Below are 17,119 nucleotides of genomic sequence, written 5' to 3'. Positions count from 1 at the left end.
GCATTACCACGGGCCTCGGATTGGGGAGTGGTCCCAACCTTCCCACCTCTCCCTAAATAATTCCTTTATCTACTATTGTTCTGGTTGGCTGCCAGGACTTCCTAACAGGATCTGATCGGTGATTTAAGGGGGTGGGTGCCAATTCCATTTCACACACTACTGCAAGGAAAGAACCAAAGTCTCCCCCCAAGACTTCAAGTCACATAACCCATGTGCCGGATCTCCAACCATTTTCTGTTCAGCTCCAAAACCTCTGTCTTATTCTTTTCTCAATAGTGAAGGAGAGGGCTGCAAAGATGGCTCAGTGGTTAAGAGCACTGGCTGTTCTCGCAGAGGACCCAGGTTTGATTCCCAGAACCCACATGGCAGCTCCTAACTGTCCATACCTCCAGCCCTAGAATGCACAGAAAACATAGGCACATGTGCAGGCAAAAACGCTAGTGAGCAAAAGGTTTGTACATATAAAATAAATATTAAAAATAATTTTTAAGCTGGGTGATGGTGGCACACGCCTTTAAATCCCAGCACTTGGGAGGCAGAGGCAGTTGGATCTCTGTGAGTTTGAGATCATCCTGGTCTACAGAGCGAGTTCCAGGACAGCCAGGACTGTTACACAGAGAAACCCTGTTTCAAAGAAGCAAAAACGAAAATAATCATAATAATTTTTAAACTAATAAAAGTGAAGAAGGAGCTTCATGATACACACTACTGAAAAAGATTACTTCCCAGAGGAACTCTGGCCTCCTTCCTGAGTCCAACCAAAAACAAAGAAACCTCCATCAAGATCTCTCAATCTTGAGATATTACCCAAGTATGAGAAAGAAATTCCATGGCTACTAATCTACAGCAGGTAGACTGGCCACTCAGCCCAACTCCTTAAGGAGTAAACTCCCTAACGGTCAGGACGCACACAGGCGTGAGCCTGTTCTACCTTGACTGGAGGTCAGAGAGTTTGAGCTAAAATATTTTTGCTCTCTCAAGGTTGTTGACAACAGGCGTGGCTACAAACGAGAGATTCTGACCTAGGGTGTGGTTAATTGGTATTTTGGATGTGAGGTGGATCCACTCCACCTGAACCAAAGGTCGGAGAATTCAAGTTTATTCCTTACATCATGTTAGTGAAGTCTGGGCCTCCTCCCTCCCCTTTTGAAGTGAAGTATGTAAGTGTGTGGAAGAGTAAACGAGGCAAATCCGGTATTCACTGCATGTACCTCCCATGCTGTCTCTTATTTCTTTTATGTATCTGTAAATTTTGCTGAATTCTAACCCTCATGACCCTACCCTGGAACATACAAACCGGCTGTGACAGGACCGCAGCAGAAGTCACCCCCAAAAGGTGGCTCACAACACTTAAAACACTGGGTCTCTTGTGGGTGAAATTTGGAAAGTGTGGGAAGCAGCCAAGGGTCTATGCGTCTCCCCCGGAAGTGAGTTGCATCTTCTGTCCAGGCAGGAGACTGTGTGGAAGTGGAGAACCTTCAGAACACAGTTCCTAACTCCACCAGTCACCTGCCTCTGTTAGGCAGCCAGCAGGTGTTCCTCCGCTCCTGCCTCTCTGGATCTTCCCTGGACCCAGAAACTCTGAATGGTCCCCATGTTCTCCTAGTGCCATGCAGAAGCCCTCATTTAGAATGGGAAGACTGTTCCTTTTCTCACAGTTAAAGAGTTTCTTTCTTCGACTTTGTTAGACACTGACCAACCTCCCTAGAGGCTCCTGTGCAGAAGAATATAGAATAGGCAACCCCAACTGGCCAGTGCCAGTTCGAAACCCTTGCCCATCTTTCCACTTCTGTGCACACACTTAAGTTAGGGAGCGCCTCAGAGGACATCTTCAGGAGGGAGGCACCAGCAAAGGGAAGGGAGACAATGGAGCCTGTAGAGGGAGATGACAGAACCCTGCAAGACATCACATTTTTTCAGAGATTTCCTGTCCACCTCCACCCCCTTGTACCTAGGAGCTTCAGTTCCTGCCAACCAAAACACTGATGATGCTCTCTAGACATCTGATACCACTGCAAGTAGTTGCATGAGCCTATGAGAAACAAAGAGAAGTGAGCCTGAGTATGTGTGAGGACCCCCGCCTCAGCCCCTAAAAGGAGTAGTTACATTGCTCTGGCTCATTACAGCTATTAAAAGTGAGGTCACGCAACACGCAACAGCTAAATAAAACTTGAAAACGTAGATCAAATTGGCTCTTTAGCCATGTGGGGTGTGTGTGTGTGTGTGTGTGTGTGTGTGTGCACATGTATATGTGTGCATACAGAGGTATGCTCACCTGTGTGTGCACACATGGAGGCCAGAAGTGGAGGCCAGAAGTGGATGCCAGATAGCTCCTCTCTCTATCCACGTAAACGTTTAGGCAGGGTCACCCACTGAACCTGGAGCTTACTATGTTTGCTAGAATAACTGGCCGGTGAGGCCCGGGAATTGACCCCCAGCACTGGGCTCCCAAATGCCTGCAGCCATACCCTGCTTTAATGTTGATGCTGAATATCCGAACTCAGGTCCTCATGCTTTTTCAGCAGGCATTTTTATCTACCCCAGCCGCTGATGCTCCTGCTTTTGAAGTGATGGGATGCTCTGTCTGCTTAACCTTGTTTGACATACAATGAATAAACCCACCTTCAGTCTGCTGGTCTCATCTCATCAAAATCTAGAAGCGAGTGCAGCATTCTACCGTGGGCTCTGACATCTTGCTACAGCACAGAGAGGGAGGCATGGCCAGGGTTCCCTCTCCACCTTGTCTTATTTCAGACCCTGTTGGGGATGGTTCCTGCTGCCTGCTCTTGGGAGTCAGAGACATAAGAGAGAAAAGTGTAAACTGAGTCTGGCACTTAGCCTGTCATCTCAGCACTCCAGAGACTGAGGTAAGAGAACTGGTTTTCAGCCAGACTGAGCCGCACAGGGAAGCCCTGTCTCAAGCAAACAAACGGGCGTGGCCATTCTCCCTCTTAAAGATGGAAATGAGAAAGATTCTAAAGCGGTGTGTTTTAGGCTGTTTCTGTTTCTAGAACAAAACATCTGAAGCTGGATACTTTACAAAGAAAGGTGTTTTATTTAAGTTCACAGCCTGAAAGCCCCTCTGGGTAGCTCTATCAACCCCCTTCAGCTAAGGCCCTGAGCACAGAGCACATGTGGCAGATGGTACCTTGATGGGAGTGCACACGAGAGAGACTTGGGAAGGCTCCCTCTCTATCCCAGCCCTCTGAGGGCACTGTTAGCAGTCCCTTGAGAATCATATTAACCCCTTCTGAGGCAGCACCTCACAAAGTTCCGCCTCTTAAAGGCCCCACCACCTCAACACCTTCACACTCCAAGCTTCCAGCAGTGAACGTCTCAATACCCAAATTATTTCCAAACCACTGCAGACTGTCCAGCTCAAACGATCAGCCTAAATCAGCATTTCCCGACTGTTTTAAAAAAAGAATCTTTGTCTGCACCAGCACAGTCCAGCAGGTGGGAAGCCCTGGGTTCAGCCTCCGACGTGCAAGAATAAAGCTCGCCATTGGCTGCTTTCCCTGCACAGGTTCAGATAGCTGCCTTCTGTGTTGAATTCACACATTCTTTGGTGCTCAGCAGATGCAGCTCCAAACATTCTGGTCTAGACAAGAGGGCAAAGGCTGTTGGGTATACTTCTAATGAATCTCGTCGCTTCTTTTTGTGGACCCAGTTTGGATGCCCAGGCTCCATAATCACAGCTCTATTGCCAACCCAACTTTGGTGGCCTGGTACCAGGAATGCCTGGGCTTCTGGAACCTTCCCTTCCCATGGGCAAGTTTTGCCCAGGTTATCTTAAAGCCTGAAGCAGGAAATACATTAGGGAATTAACAATAGTACCTCTGGGTGGAGGAACATTTAAGGACTTATTTTCTACTTTAAACATTCCTGTGTATTTCCCGATGGACCTGTGCTGCTTTTGTTAGCTTTTTTTTCTGAATTAAAAAAAGAAAGAAGCCAGCAAGGCTGAGGCAGCCCCACTTCCTCTTCTTCATTGTTATTTTGCGTCCTTCTGCCCCAGAAACGCTAGCCCCGGAAACTTTCCAGTCAGCGCTCCTAATGTGGCCTCCAGCCACCTTCCTGAAGACAAGGCCATAAACCTGTTTGGTCTCTTCTAGTAACCTGCAGGAACTCTGAGGCACATGCCCGCCGGCGCGCAGCAGCACACAACGCTGTTTTCAAAGGCTACTCTGGTTTCCATGTTAAGCATTTGCAATAACAATGGCATTTATGGAGCTGAGCCTTCCTTTGTGTGTAATACCTATCTGTGTAGATGCCCAAATTCAGGGTGCTTGAGCCTTTGTGTCAAATGGTGGAGTTTTTGCACCACAGAACCTACACACATCCTTTTTAACACTTTAAATCACCTGTAGATAACTTGTAATAGCACAAAGTAAATGGAGAAAAATGACAAAAGTCTAAACAATGTTTAAAGTGTGTGCGTGTGTGCGCGCACACACACTTATGTACTTGTATGTGTGAGCTGGTGTTGTGCAGATGAACTCTCATGTGCTTGGAGGCCAGGGGTCAGTCATGAGTCAGTCTCAGAAACCCTACACCTCGTCTTTTGAGGCAGGGTCTCTCTCACTGGCCTGGAAGGCTTGATGATTACCTAGACTGTGAACCCCAGGGATCTGCCTGTCTTTGCTTGCCTAGTCCTGGCATTACAAGCATGTGCCACCGTGCCTAGCTTTTTATGTGGGTACAGGGAATTGAATCCAGGTCCTCATGCTGGCACAGAAAGCATTTTACTGACTGAACTATTTACCCAGCACCAAGTAATACACAGTTTAAAAACACACACATCTTTTCCCTGTCTTTGGTTATAGTCCATGGATGTGGAAGGCTGACCACATTAACTTTGTGTCCAAATCTCTGTAAACATTTGGAAGTGTTCATGTTTAATCTTTTTTCTTTCTGTTTTGAAATTTCATCATTATTGTTGTGCATGTGTGCATACATGATTAGGAAGGGGTACATGGTCCCTGATGTAAGAATTACTTCTTTCCACCTTTACGGGGGTCAAACTCAGGCTGTTAGCCTTGAGTGGCAGGTGCTTCATCTGCTTATTATCTCACTGGTCCCTTAATATTTAATCTCGTTTAAACTCCATTTGACTCCAGGAACTGGGTATTATCACCATATATATTTTACAGGTGAGCAAGCTGAGCACAGGGTGACAGAGAAACTCGCCCGACGTCACACAGCCATTGCATTGAATCTAGGCAATCTGCCCGCAGACTCTGTGTGGAAAACGTGGGGAAAGCCATTTTCATTGTGGCTGCCGTCCTTGCTGGTCCATTAGGGACAAAAGTGGGGGAAAGACAAGGAGAGCCATAAATCTTTCTGTAAGCCAAATAGTACCGGGGAGCCAGTAGCCAGGAGTCTAGACAAGTAGAGCAGAACTGCTCATTCACAGAGGCGAGGAGCTTGCAGAGGCTCCTCAGCCCCACTCTGGTTCCCCAGCAATCATTACTAGGAAATGAGGCACTGGAGGAAATTCCCAGAGCCCAGGGGGAGCAGGAAGCCCAGACTGTTCACATGGCTGGCACCCATCAGAGCAGGGTGGGAGCCCATCCATTTGCTTGTAGACAACTGAAATAAACAAATCAACCAGTCCTCCATTTGGCGACTGTTGCTTGTTGTTGCTCTGTCTGTGGGAGATAGCCGATACCTGTGGCTATTGGAAGAACACCTGAGCACTGGGATCCTGATTAAGAGATTGGTGGGAAAACTGCCTAGGCACCTTGGAATTGCCCCCCAGGAAGGTCTGTGTGTGCGGCCTCCCAGCTGCGGCCAGGTTGGTGTCTCTGGGGACTGCAGGCAGCTTGTCTCTGGCCTCCCTTTCAGCCTAGGGCAGACTCTGTAGCTATCAGAACACTGTTTACAGTGAAGATTGAGGATAGGACGCCCCACCAGGAGGTAGTCTAGGGGCAGGTCCAGAGCCTTAGCTAAGCTAAGGAAAACAGTGAGGGGAGTCTGGAGAGACCTTCCGCTTTTCCTTGAGTGAGCCACTGGGCCCTTGTGAGGATCCTGTTGGAGCAACAGTGGCTGACACATGAGCCACTCAGAGGTTACTTCAGAGTGGGGGTGGGGATGGGGGAGGTCAAAAGGCTTCTTTAAACCCCTGGATAAATGTCCTCTGAAGGGGGTCATTTAGCCTTGATGCTAGACTCCTCAGATCCATGTCCTGAAGCTACTTAGGGAAAAACAGAAAACCCATCCCGCTATATATATATATCTGTATATATTTGTATGTATATGAATTTGTATATGTGTATAAATTTGAAACTTCAATTTTTTACAGAATTTTCCTTTAAAAAAAATATCCCCATGTTTATCCTTGGCAAGAATTGGTAAGAACTTAGAAAGCAATAACCAAAAGAAAAAAAAAAACATCGTTCAAGAGTTGCCTTCCTGCCTGCCTGTTTGTCTGGTTACCCAATTTTCTATCTAGTCCTCATAGTATCTGCCATTGCCTCCTGCACGCGTGCTGAAGCACAACCTTTCCCACTGCAGAATGGAAACAAGCTAGTGTCAGCTTGGGAAGTGCTGTGTGACTTAGATTAAAAAGTTCTTCTCCTGAGAAGTAGCCGTACTAAGTGCCTAATACAAGTGTTTCTTGAGTGGGTGAGAGGCTATGTGCTGGCCTTGCACCAAGGACTCAGGATGATTTGTGGTCTCAGCCAGTGGTCCTAGAACCCGACACACCAGCATCAACAAGGAAAAGCCAATTCTCAGGACTCATCCCATACACCTAGGAGCAGGGGCCTGGCCAGCTGTGAGTTAACTGATGCTGGGATAATCTGGGAGCCAGCAGTGCATCACAGAGCAGCGTGCATGCACAGAGCAGCGTGTGCACAGAGCAGTGCACACACAAAACACATCTGACTTGCATTTCTTGATGATTCAAAGTTTTAGTAAACTGAGTTTCTGCGTTTAGAATTTTTTTTCCAGACACATGGTGGCATGTACTTTTATTTAGAACTCAAGAGTCCAAAGCAGGAGGATTTTTAAGTTTGTGGCCATTCTGGGCTATATAACAAGACCCTGTCTCCATAAAACAAAACAAAACAAAACAAATAAAACACATTTGTCAGCTCCTGAACACATCAAAAAGTAATGCATGGATGCCAAGAACTGTCTGTCCCTTTTCTGTATATTTTTAACAAGTATAAACGCCATAAATTAGAAACAGGTTATTAAATAATTAGTATTTGTTAGAGCGCCGGTGGAAGCAGAAGCACTCCTGGGAAGGACTGGGCTGCCCACTGAGTCCAGCATCGGGCTTCATGGTCGGTGGCTCTCAGTGCTGGACCTGGCTCGATCTTCTCTGAACACCAGGAACTTTTGGTGTTTTGCTTTACAGGGTTTGATGTTTGTTTGAACAGGGTTTTCCAGACCGCCCGGGCTGATCTGAAACTCGAGATCTGCCTGCCTTTGCCTCCTAAGTGCTGGGATGAAAGGCGTGCATCACCATGGCCAGGTGTACTTCACAGACTTTCAAGGGGCTGCCTGGCAGATTCTCCTCAAGCTGCTTCTGGAGAGCTGAAGCTTTGCCTCCCAGCATGCCGGAATGGTGAAAGCTGGCAGACTTCTTTATTATCCGTCAGCTCCACACAGGAACTTGCGGAGCTGCTCCACAATGAGAAGTTAAATGTCTTCTGCACTCAGACTTGGAGAACACCTTTCCACCAGGGAGCAATCTGGTCAAAAGATCAAACCCGCAACCCCAGGGAACACTTAGCAAACTCACACAGCACATTCCCTGTGCTCCTTTCGTTTGTGTTTTATTTAAAAAGATAACATAGTCACTGTTCCGAAGTTATTCTCATCAACGGCCCATTCAGAAGCGATTTGATGTTAAAAAGAAAGATACGGGCCAAAATGCTTCCCATGAGATATTAAATAACTGGCGCAAAGCTTGCTCCTCCCTTTGCATACGCAGCTATGTGCCATGCAAACCGGACAGCCATACTCAGTCTTCACGTGGACGTGACCCAGCCAGACTTCTAAGTGCTGTTTCAGGCACACTGTGGGAGGAGAGCCAGGGCCTGCATTCACGCTACTTCCTGGGGAGTGCTATTTCTGTGAACCCAGCTTCCAGGAAGCCAGGCTTTCCTGCCCGTGACCCTTCCCAGTAAGGAGCCTCTCCAGGTCTGGGACGACTGAGAGTGGGAACTAGAGTTCTAGGCAGGTTTCGATGCGATTTGGACATGGTGTTGTCCCCTCCCCACCCTCCATATCCCCCCCCCCATGCCCACCCCCACCAATATTCACGGGCTGGAAGTTTAGTGTTCAGTGTGGCAGTACTGAGGACGTGGTGGTTCCTTTAAGAGCGGAGACCTAAGGGAAGGTGACTAGGTCAACTAGGGGCCCTGCCCTTAGCAAGGGCAAATGTTCTCATTAGACTGATTAGTTTCCAGAATGCTTTATTTCAAAGTAGCCTGACATCTCCCCTGAATCTCCAGCTCCCTATCTCTCCATGTGATCTCTCCCCCATACTCTGTCCTGGGATTCAAGTCGGATTCACCATTTTGGAATATAGTTAAAAGGCTGTCACCAGGGCCAAGCAGCTATCAGTGCATGTATGGAGCTAGACAAGCCAAACCACGAGGTAGGGCTTTGTAAAACCACAGCCTGAAACCCAATACTGTACCCACCGGGTCTGAACTACACAGCACAGGTCTTGATGGCCAAGCAGTGGAAAGAGCATAAAAAAATCTGGACAAGAGCAGCGAAAACTGAATGTTACGCCAGCAACAGCTGGCTGCTAAGGAACTTGGTAAGGGAGTGAGTCCCCAGCCTCTGAGGGGCAGGGGACAGCATAGCAGGCTGACCTGAGAAGTCAATGGGGCCGAGGCGACAATGGTCCCTACTCAGACTGGTGCAAGCTGCTTAGGAGACAGGAAGGAGCTGCTTGTGTTCGGCAAGTCAGAGTGTTTAGTCCATTTAGTGCACAGACAGTGAGTGACTCTTTTTGGTACCTGGCACAGGAAATGGGAGACGAATGGGATCTACAAGGTTGAGGGAGCAGGTGTGAAAGGGACTGGGTGGTGTTCTCACCGGAGAGAAGATCCAGGAGTGTCTCACAGCTAATGTCACCCCTGCTGCAGGTAAGCCAAGCCGAGAACCCACTAAGCCAGCAGTGGGTTTGGTCTTAGAAGAGGTAGAAAGCATTAGGTCAAACTGTACGGTTTTGCTGTGCTGCCGGAGGACAGAGCAGTCGAGAGCAGTCCGTCCCCACAGCATCTTTGCACTAACAAGGTCACATATCTGCAAGGATGCTCAGAAAGAGTGAGACTGAAGGACCACAAAGAGAGGGGGTGTTCTGGCCTCTGGAGAAAGTATAGTCAACTGTTGGGAGCCATAGACACCTGGCCCCTTGATTTTCTTTGCCTGCAGCTGCTCTGAGCACGAGACCTTGATGGCAGGCTGGTGGGGCTGCAGTTGAAAGAACCCGAGAGCTGGGCGTGGCTAAGGATCCCTATATAAGCTCCCCTGAGCACAATAAAGTTGGCATTTGGCATTCTTGTGTCAAGGATGACCTGTGTCCATGTCTCTCTGTGTGTCTCTCTGTCTGTTTGTGTGTGGGTGTGATTTTAAGTCTCCAGGCCCGTTCCCAGTGCGCATACGGTCTTGTAGTGACACCGGAGCTACAGGACGATGGGGATTTTACAGGACTGGTCGGGTTCTTACAGTCAACCGAGCAAACACTACCGCTAAAGAATAAAAGATGAGACCAAAGTCCCCTTCATTCACACATACACATACCCCCAAGGACAGTGACTGGTGAATGCTGATGCTTCCCAACCTGGAATATTCAATTTACAACTCTTAGTCTATGACAGGGCAAAGCTATGTGCTTCAGTAGTAAGCTGAACTTTGGTTTTGAATTTGTACTCTCCCCCCAAGGTGAGCAGGACTTGATCTTTCCTGTTCAGTGCTGGGGAGTAGCGGTGGTTACAGATCTCTGTGCTGCTGAGTACACAGGTGGCAGGCTTTGTGCTTAAAGGCACCTTAAGATGGCCTTTCGGGACGTGAATTAAGGAGCACCTACAATTCAAACTGTCCAGAGAATGGAAAGAATGAGACAGGATCCTCACCTGATTACACAGACCTAGTCTAACTTCAGTACCAGAATCCATGTATACTAGGGATCCCTGAGTCAGTTTGGATTATAAACTGGGAGGCAAAGCACCCCCAAACCAGACACTAGCAAATGATTCCACGAAGGCATCTTTGTATGTTTGTTTGTTTTGAGACAGGGTTTCTCTGTGAAACAGTCCTGGCTGTCCTGAAACTCGCTCTGTAGACCAGGCTGGCCTCAAACTCACAGAGATCCGCCTGCCTCTCCCTCCCGAGTGCTGGGATTAAAGGTGTGCACCACTACCACCTAGCAATAATTAATTTATCTTTATATGTACATTGGTGTTTCACCTCCATATATGTCTATGTGAAGGTGTCAGATACCCTGGGACTGGAGTTACAGATAGTCATTTTGGTGCTGGGAACTGAACCCGGGTCCCCTGAAAGAAGAGCCAGTACGCTTAACCACTGAGCAGTCTCTCCAGTCCCCCAAGAATGCATCTTATATGGCTGTCACGATCAAGGAGGAAGAGCAAAGATGGGGTCAGAGAGGGAAATAAAGGGGAAGCTGTCAATTCAATTGCATAAAAAAAAACCCAGAAGAAATAAAAGTCCCCACAGGAAGATGATTCAGCAAGCAAGATCTACGTTGGAAAGCAGAGTCTGAGTTAAGATGGTAGCAAAAAACAAGATGGAGAACACTGCTGTTTATTTTGTCAGAATTAGGAACATTTTCCCATGCCCTTTTTATTGTTTTCATTAATAAAGAGGAGATCAATAATATCTCATAATCACAGACAAGGCAAGCATATGCCAGTAACGAACACAGTAACTTTTCATTATGGTGCCAAAAGCCACTGTAGAAGGAAAACTTTGATTTGGTTTATGGTTCCAGAGGGATAAGAGCCATGTAGGCAGCGAGGCAGCAAGCAGTAGGAGCAGGAAGCTGAGAGATCGCATTTCCATCCACACACAGGAAGCAGAGAGAGTCAAAGATGCAGTTATAAACCAACAGAGCCAGCCCACAATGACATACTTCCTCCAGCAAGGTTGCACCCCTATAACCTTTCCAAACAGTGCCACCAACTGTTCCAGTGCCTGAGCAATACCTGTGGGGACAGCAGTTTGTTTCCTTGTCCACGGTTGGTCCCTGAGCAGAAGTTCTCCCTCCCTGTGTGTGGTCTACTTTATGATTATAAAATCATTTCTCTTACCATCATTGCTATTTTCCGACTCCCTTGCAAGCATCCTAAAGCAAGAGTACATTCCCGTGATCCAGCCTCAGGCCAGCCACATGGTAGATGCTCTATAACATTCTGATGAGTGAATAACAAACGATCATTTACCTGCAAGTCATGCTTCTCCGCCACCTTTCCTTACAGAGTCAAAGGTCTGCGCGAGGCAGGCTGGGCAGGAGCCCAAGGTGCACCCTTTCTTCAGGCTTCAGCTTGGTAACTCCATTTCCTCCACCTGGAGCCAGCAAAGGTAAAGAAAGGGCCATTCACTAAATGAGAAGAACGTACACCCCCACCAGCTCACTCACGCTACAGCAGGGCTCTCATGGCTAACAAGAAATGCAGCCTAAAGTCAAAACGAGATGGCACGGTCCCTGCCAAACTTGCAAGTCTAAAAGTGTGACATGTGGTCAGGAGGTGGTGCCATAGTCTTTTAATCTTAGCACTCAGGAGGCAGAGGCAGGCGGACCTCTAAGTAGGAGACCACCCTAGTCTACAGAGCTAGTTCCAGGACAGTCAGGGCTACACAGTGAAATACTGTCTTAAAACCAACCAACAAACCAACCAACCAACAAACAAACAAAAAGCGTTACATCTGGGCTTGGAAGAAAAATTAGTCCTATCCCTGATGGGATGGAAACAAAGCAGGCTCTCTCCAAGGCAATCAGCAATGTGCACTGAAAGCCTGAACAAGGGCGTGCCTGGTCCTGACCCCATATACACTCCAGGAAACACTAACCGGTGCTCCATGAGCAGGGACGATATTTTGTATGCTGTTAATGTCTCACTGAAAATACAATAAAAAAAGATTGCATTAAGCGTTTCACTGTTGGGACTATAAGGCAAAGGGCCGAGAAACGCGTGGAAATTCCACTGCAGATTTATTTCTGAGAGTTAAGTCTATCAGCAAGCACAAAGAAAATGGGATTTCTATAGACTTGAACTGCAGAGATCAGAACCCTACTGTGTCTGGACAGCAATAGGCATAGAACTTCAAAACCATCCACGGGGGTGGGGTGGGGTGGGGCTTTAAAACGGATCCTGTGTCTACGTTTTAAAAGTGTTTTCGTGAGTTCTGGCTGACTCAGGATACAGGGTCGGTGGAGGTAACAGAGGCTACCTTTTCTGGTCTCCGTTACATCTCCACCACCATTGCCCTCCCTCCTAAGCTCGCATTGTAACAGTAAAGCTGAGGGAAGCAAGCCTAGGCAGCCTGGAGAACCGAGTGGACCGTGCATCGTGGTGGATGTAAAAGCTCCCTTGAGGACAGAGTAAATACAGATGGCACCTTAGGCCACCCCACCAAGACAGGGTGGAGTGTTGCAGCCCAGAATATCCACAAAGGGCCCTGGGGAGAATATGAGAGACAGGTTTCTGAGTCAAACCTCATGGAAGCTCTGGGTTTGGGGTTCATAAAGTTAAGGGTGAGAAGAAGGAAAAGAACTGAACTGGCATAAACTAGAGATCACCTGGCACCCCCCCCCCAACATGCCCCAGCCTCCCTGTGTGAAGCAGCCAGTCCTTAGCACTTTAGAGGGCTCTCCTGAAGAGAACTAAAGGGGCCTGCCTGGGAGAATCATTACCCTTAGCACCCATCTGTAGATGGTACCTGTCGTTTGTTTCCCAGTCACCCAGACCCGAATAATCACACAGAAACTGTACTGATTACAACACTGCTTGGCCAATGGCTTAGGCGTATTCCTACCTAACTCTTACATCTTAAATGAGCTCATTTCTATTAATATGTGTCTTAATAACATAGTTCCAGGTGTCTTTCTCCTTCAGCAGCTATGTGATGTCTCCTTGGCTCTGCCTTTCTCTCTCTCTCTCTCTCTCTCTCTCTCTCTCTCTCTCTCTCTCTCTCCATATATATGTGTGTGTATGTATGTGCATATATATATTTGCTATACTCTGTTCTGCCATGGGTCAAAGAAGTTTCTTTATTAACCAAGATAATAAAACATATTCACAAAATACAAAGGGGAATTCCACATCACCCACTCATGGGTGCAGAGGGCATTCCAGAAGGAATTCTTTGGGAGAAGCAACCTCTGAGGCAAGGCTCCCAGAATGTTTTGTCAGGCCACATTCACACTGGGAAGGAAAAGCTCAGGGGTAACAGGCAGTTTAGAACTTTGGTGACTAAATTCCCAAATCCATGTGCTGAGCCTTAATCACCTCTGTGATAGTATTCACAGGATTGGGTCATTAAAGGCCAGAGCAGCCAGGCTGTGGTTGCACATACGTTTAACTCAGCACTCAGGAGGCAGAGGCAGATCCCTGTGAGTGCAAGGCCAGCCTGGTCTTCAGAGGAAGTTCCAGGACAGGTTCCAAAGCTACAGAAACACTTTCTCAAAAAAAAAAACCATAACACAACAAAACAAAAAGAGGCTAGGGCAGAGTCCTCATGGTAGAATATGAACTTCCAAGCACTATGGTGGAAGTGGATCCTGGCATTCTTCAGACCCCAGACCTGGGGGAATCTTGATATTGGTCTTTCAGACTCCAGAATTGTGAGAAAGGCATGTCACCCAGTCTATGGTATTTTGTTGTAGCAGGACACACAGAATAAGAATGTAACTATATAAAAATCAGGAGAGTAGTCAGTGCTGAGAAGGGAGCATCTTGAAATCTTGCCTGAACTGACATAGTTTGTATCAACTTCTCCCTAAAGAAACAGTATTTAAACAAAAATTCATGTACTGACTGCATTCTTTACTAGGACTTTGTAGTTTTCATTTTATTTTTTATTCCATTTTATTGCCTACTTGACAGCCATTTTCCTGGTTCCTTAGGACTACATGGCAGATTCTGACCATCAGTGGTTCTCTCTGGGTACCGTACTGACTGTGCCCAGGACGTTTTCAACAGTGTTACTGTGAGCCTGTGTACCTGTAGTTATCTTGAATTATCCCTTCCCCCACTTTAATAGATCTACTCTAATTTCTAGTATTTCCTTTCCCTGATAGAGTTATAAAAAGCTTTATTTATCCCTCCATGACTCTGGCAACCATAAAAGTTCTTTCCTCTTTTTTTTCTGTTCTTATCACTCCTTCATGTGGGACCTAATCAGAAGGTTCCCAGGAATACAGTTTTCAAACAGGAAGCAGGTTTATAACCCTGCCAGTTCCCCCAGTGTCTGCAGAAGGCACAGCCTCAGGGCCATGTAGTTGCTCAGTGTAGGAGCCCAGCTCTCTCGGGGCAGCCGTTCTGCTTTATCTGAAATCTCCAGCTGATTTAGAGACAAAGAGTTCTTCCTTTGTTGTCTCTTTCTCTACAAGAGGAGTTAGTACTCCATTTCTTTTCTCTGCTTTTACGATTGCAATGTAGGATCTCCGTGATGAGGCCATAGTCCTCATCTTGAACTTGTCTGTTAAGTTTGCTCTGGTCTGAGAGTCAGTCCTGGTGGCCCCAGCTCCAGGAGATTCCACACGGGAAACAATCACGGGATTGTTGGAACTCAGACTCAGAACACAATGAGAGAGTTGTTCTGGTGTACCTCCTGCCGACCTGCCACTGGACCAAGAGGCTTAATCTCTCAGGCACAATCCCTGGACTGAGTGGGGGTGCAGGAATGGAGAACTCAGCTGTGATTCCCTCTGTGGTGCAGTTGAGTACAGTTTCACATACAGGGACAGTTCCGTTGCAAAGAAAAATGACTCTCGGTTCTAACAGATGAGAAATGAGAGACAGGCTACGTTCGGTGGCAGGGGAGGGTATTTTATCTTACAGTTTATAGTTCAGTAGGAAGAGATGGCAGAGCAGGGACCAGGCCATGGAGTAACACCGCTCACTGTTTGCTCCCCACATCTTACTCAGTCTGCTTTCTTATACCACTCAGAACTACCTGCCCAAGTGAGCTGGGCAATCCCCCATTAATCATTAATCAAGACAGTGCCTCATAGACATGCCTACAGATCGGTATTACAGAGACAGTTCCTCAAACTGGCCAGCACACCCACCAACCTGATGTCTCCACCAACGTATTTGAAAAGTGTCTTGATTTATGATGTGCTTTGTCCTGTGACTGCAAAAACTCCATGACAAGGTTATCACATTGGAACACAGAACTGTGGGTAACCTAAACCTGTATTCCCAAGCCATACGAACTCCTGGTTGGCTGCAGGATACATTGTCTTCATCGTTTTACCCCTTATCATTTGTGCTAAAATCCTATCATCTGCTAATAAAGATACCTTGATTTCTTCCTTTCCTAGTTGTATTGCTGGGGACTACTTCTAAAGAATAGGATTGAGACAGCAAAGGTCAGAGCCTAAGCAATGGAAATCTATTTCTCATAGCCCCAAAGGCTCCAACTTCACCACCAAAGCTTCTGCAGTCCCGGCTCCTTGCAAGGCTGCCCTGGCTGGCTTGTTGGAAGCCATTTTCTTCTGTCTTTAGCGCTGTCCCTCCAGGTACACTGTGACTGTGTCCCAGTCTCATTTCATGGACACTAGTCAGAGAGGACCAAGACACAGCTGGGATCATTTTAACTCAATCGCCTTTTTGAAAGACCCTGTCTCCGAAGACAGCCACATGTCGAGGGACTCCGCTCCAGAGCATCAGAATTTGAGTCCTGAGGAAAGACAACTTAGCCCGTGTCTGTGAGCATCCGTTCTTTTGATTTCTTTCCTTTTCATTTCTGCCTTTCTGAAACACACTCCCTATGGCCGTTTTCTGCTCTGATTTCATACATTACTCTCTTTTTTCAGCTTTCCGAGCGTATGCTTACAGAGTTCCGCATGGCCCTCAAACACTGTGCATGCTCAGGAGGAGGAACAATCCTGAGATTTCCCAGGAAGAGTCTAGAAAAGTTTGTAATGGGAATGAAGCATGTTGGAATTCAGAAGACCCATGTCTCCTTCTTCCTGAGGTAAGAGTCTGAAGAGAGGGGCAGACAGTTAAGATACACTGGAAATAGGGTCTGACGTTCATGTGGCAGAGAAAATGGCAAGGACACTTCAGAAGAGAATCAAAAAGTATATACACTTCAAAAGCAAGAGAGAGCATAGTTGGGAGCTGTGACCTCTGATAGGAGGTGGGTGTGGAGGTTGCAGGAGGATGGGGCAGAAGAGCCTGATCCTTCAGCAAGCTGCTGAAAATTATTGGAAACATTAACAAGTTAAAGTACCATATCTATATTTCTGATGCAATGTGCAAAATAATCACTCTCATGTTACTTAAATATGTCTGCAGCATACAACTCTTGCTATCTGTTAGTCTTGTAAGAGTTTGCCCAGTTCTCAGCTCATCGAAGTCAGGGGCTTCATCTGGTGTTTTTTTGTTTGTTTGTTTGTTTGTTTTGCAAGCATATCCCCCTGTGGTTGTTACTGTGTGAGGATAAAAAGTGAGTGCAGTCGGGCAGTGGTGGCGCACGCCTTTAATCCCAGCACTCAGGAGGCAGACGCGGGTTGATCTCTGTGAGTTTGAGGCCAGCCTGGTCTACAAGAGCTAGCTCCAGGACAGGCACCAAAGCTACAGAGAAACCCTGTCTCGAAAAACCCAGCATCTCTCTCTTCCTGCTGCCTGTGGATCCAGATGTAAAACTCTTAACTACTTCCCCAGCACCATGTCTCTTTGCATGCCACCATGGTCCCTGTCATGATAAAAATGGACTAAACCTCCAAAACTGTAAGCCAGCCCCTATTAAATGCTTTCCCTTATAAGAGTTGCCACGGTCATGGTGTCTCTTCACAGCAACAGGACACTAAGACCAGGTCCCATTCCATTTTCACACTGTTCAACCAAGCCAGACTGCTCTCCCAATGTGACCTTTCCCTCCTGGAAATTTCTCACCC

The 17,119-nt window shown here is 47.1% G+C and overlaps 1 protein-coding gene across 1 annotated transcript in view; it reads right to left on the bottom strand.

Moving 5' to 3' along the window:
* Spata13 (spermatogenesis associated 13) overlaps positions 1 to 11,556 on the bottom strand; it is a 180,920-nt gene extending 169,364 nt beyond the window's left edge. The window contains exon 1 of the mRNA XM_085698594.2: positions 11,433 to 11,556. The gene's annotated coding sequence lies outside the window, so the exon portion shown is untranslated. The remainder of the gene's footprint in view (positions 1 to 11,432) is intronic.
* Between the last annotated feature and the right edge of the window lie 5,563 nt (positions 11,557 to 17,119).

Source organism: Myodes glareolus, chromosome 12, assembly GCF_982192425.1.
Source record: "Myodes glareolus chromosome 12, mMyoGla1.1, whole genome shotgun sequence".
NCBI classification, from domain to species: Eukaryota; Metazoa; Chordata; class Mammalia; order Rodentia; family Cricetidae; genus Myodes; species Myodes glareolus.
This window is presented reverse-complemented; position numbering and strand designations above follow the sequence as displayed.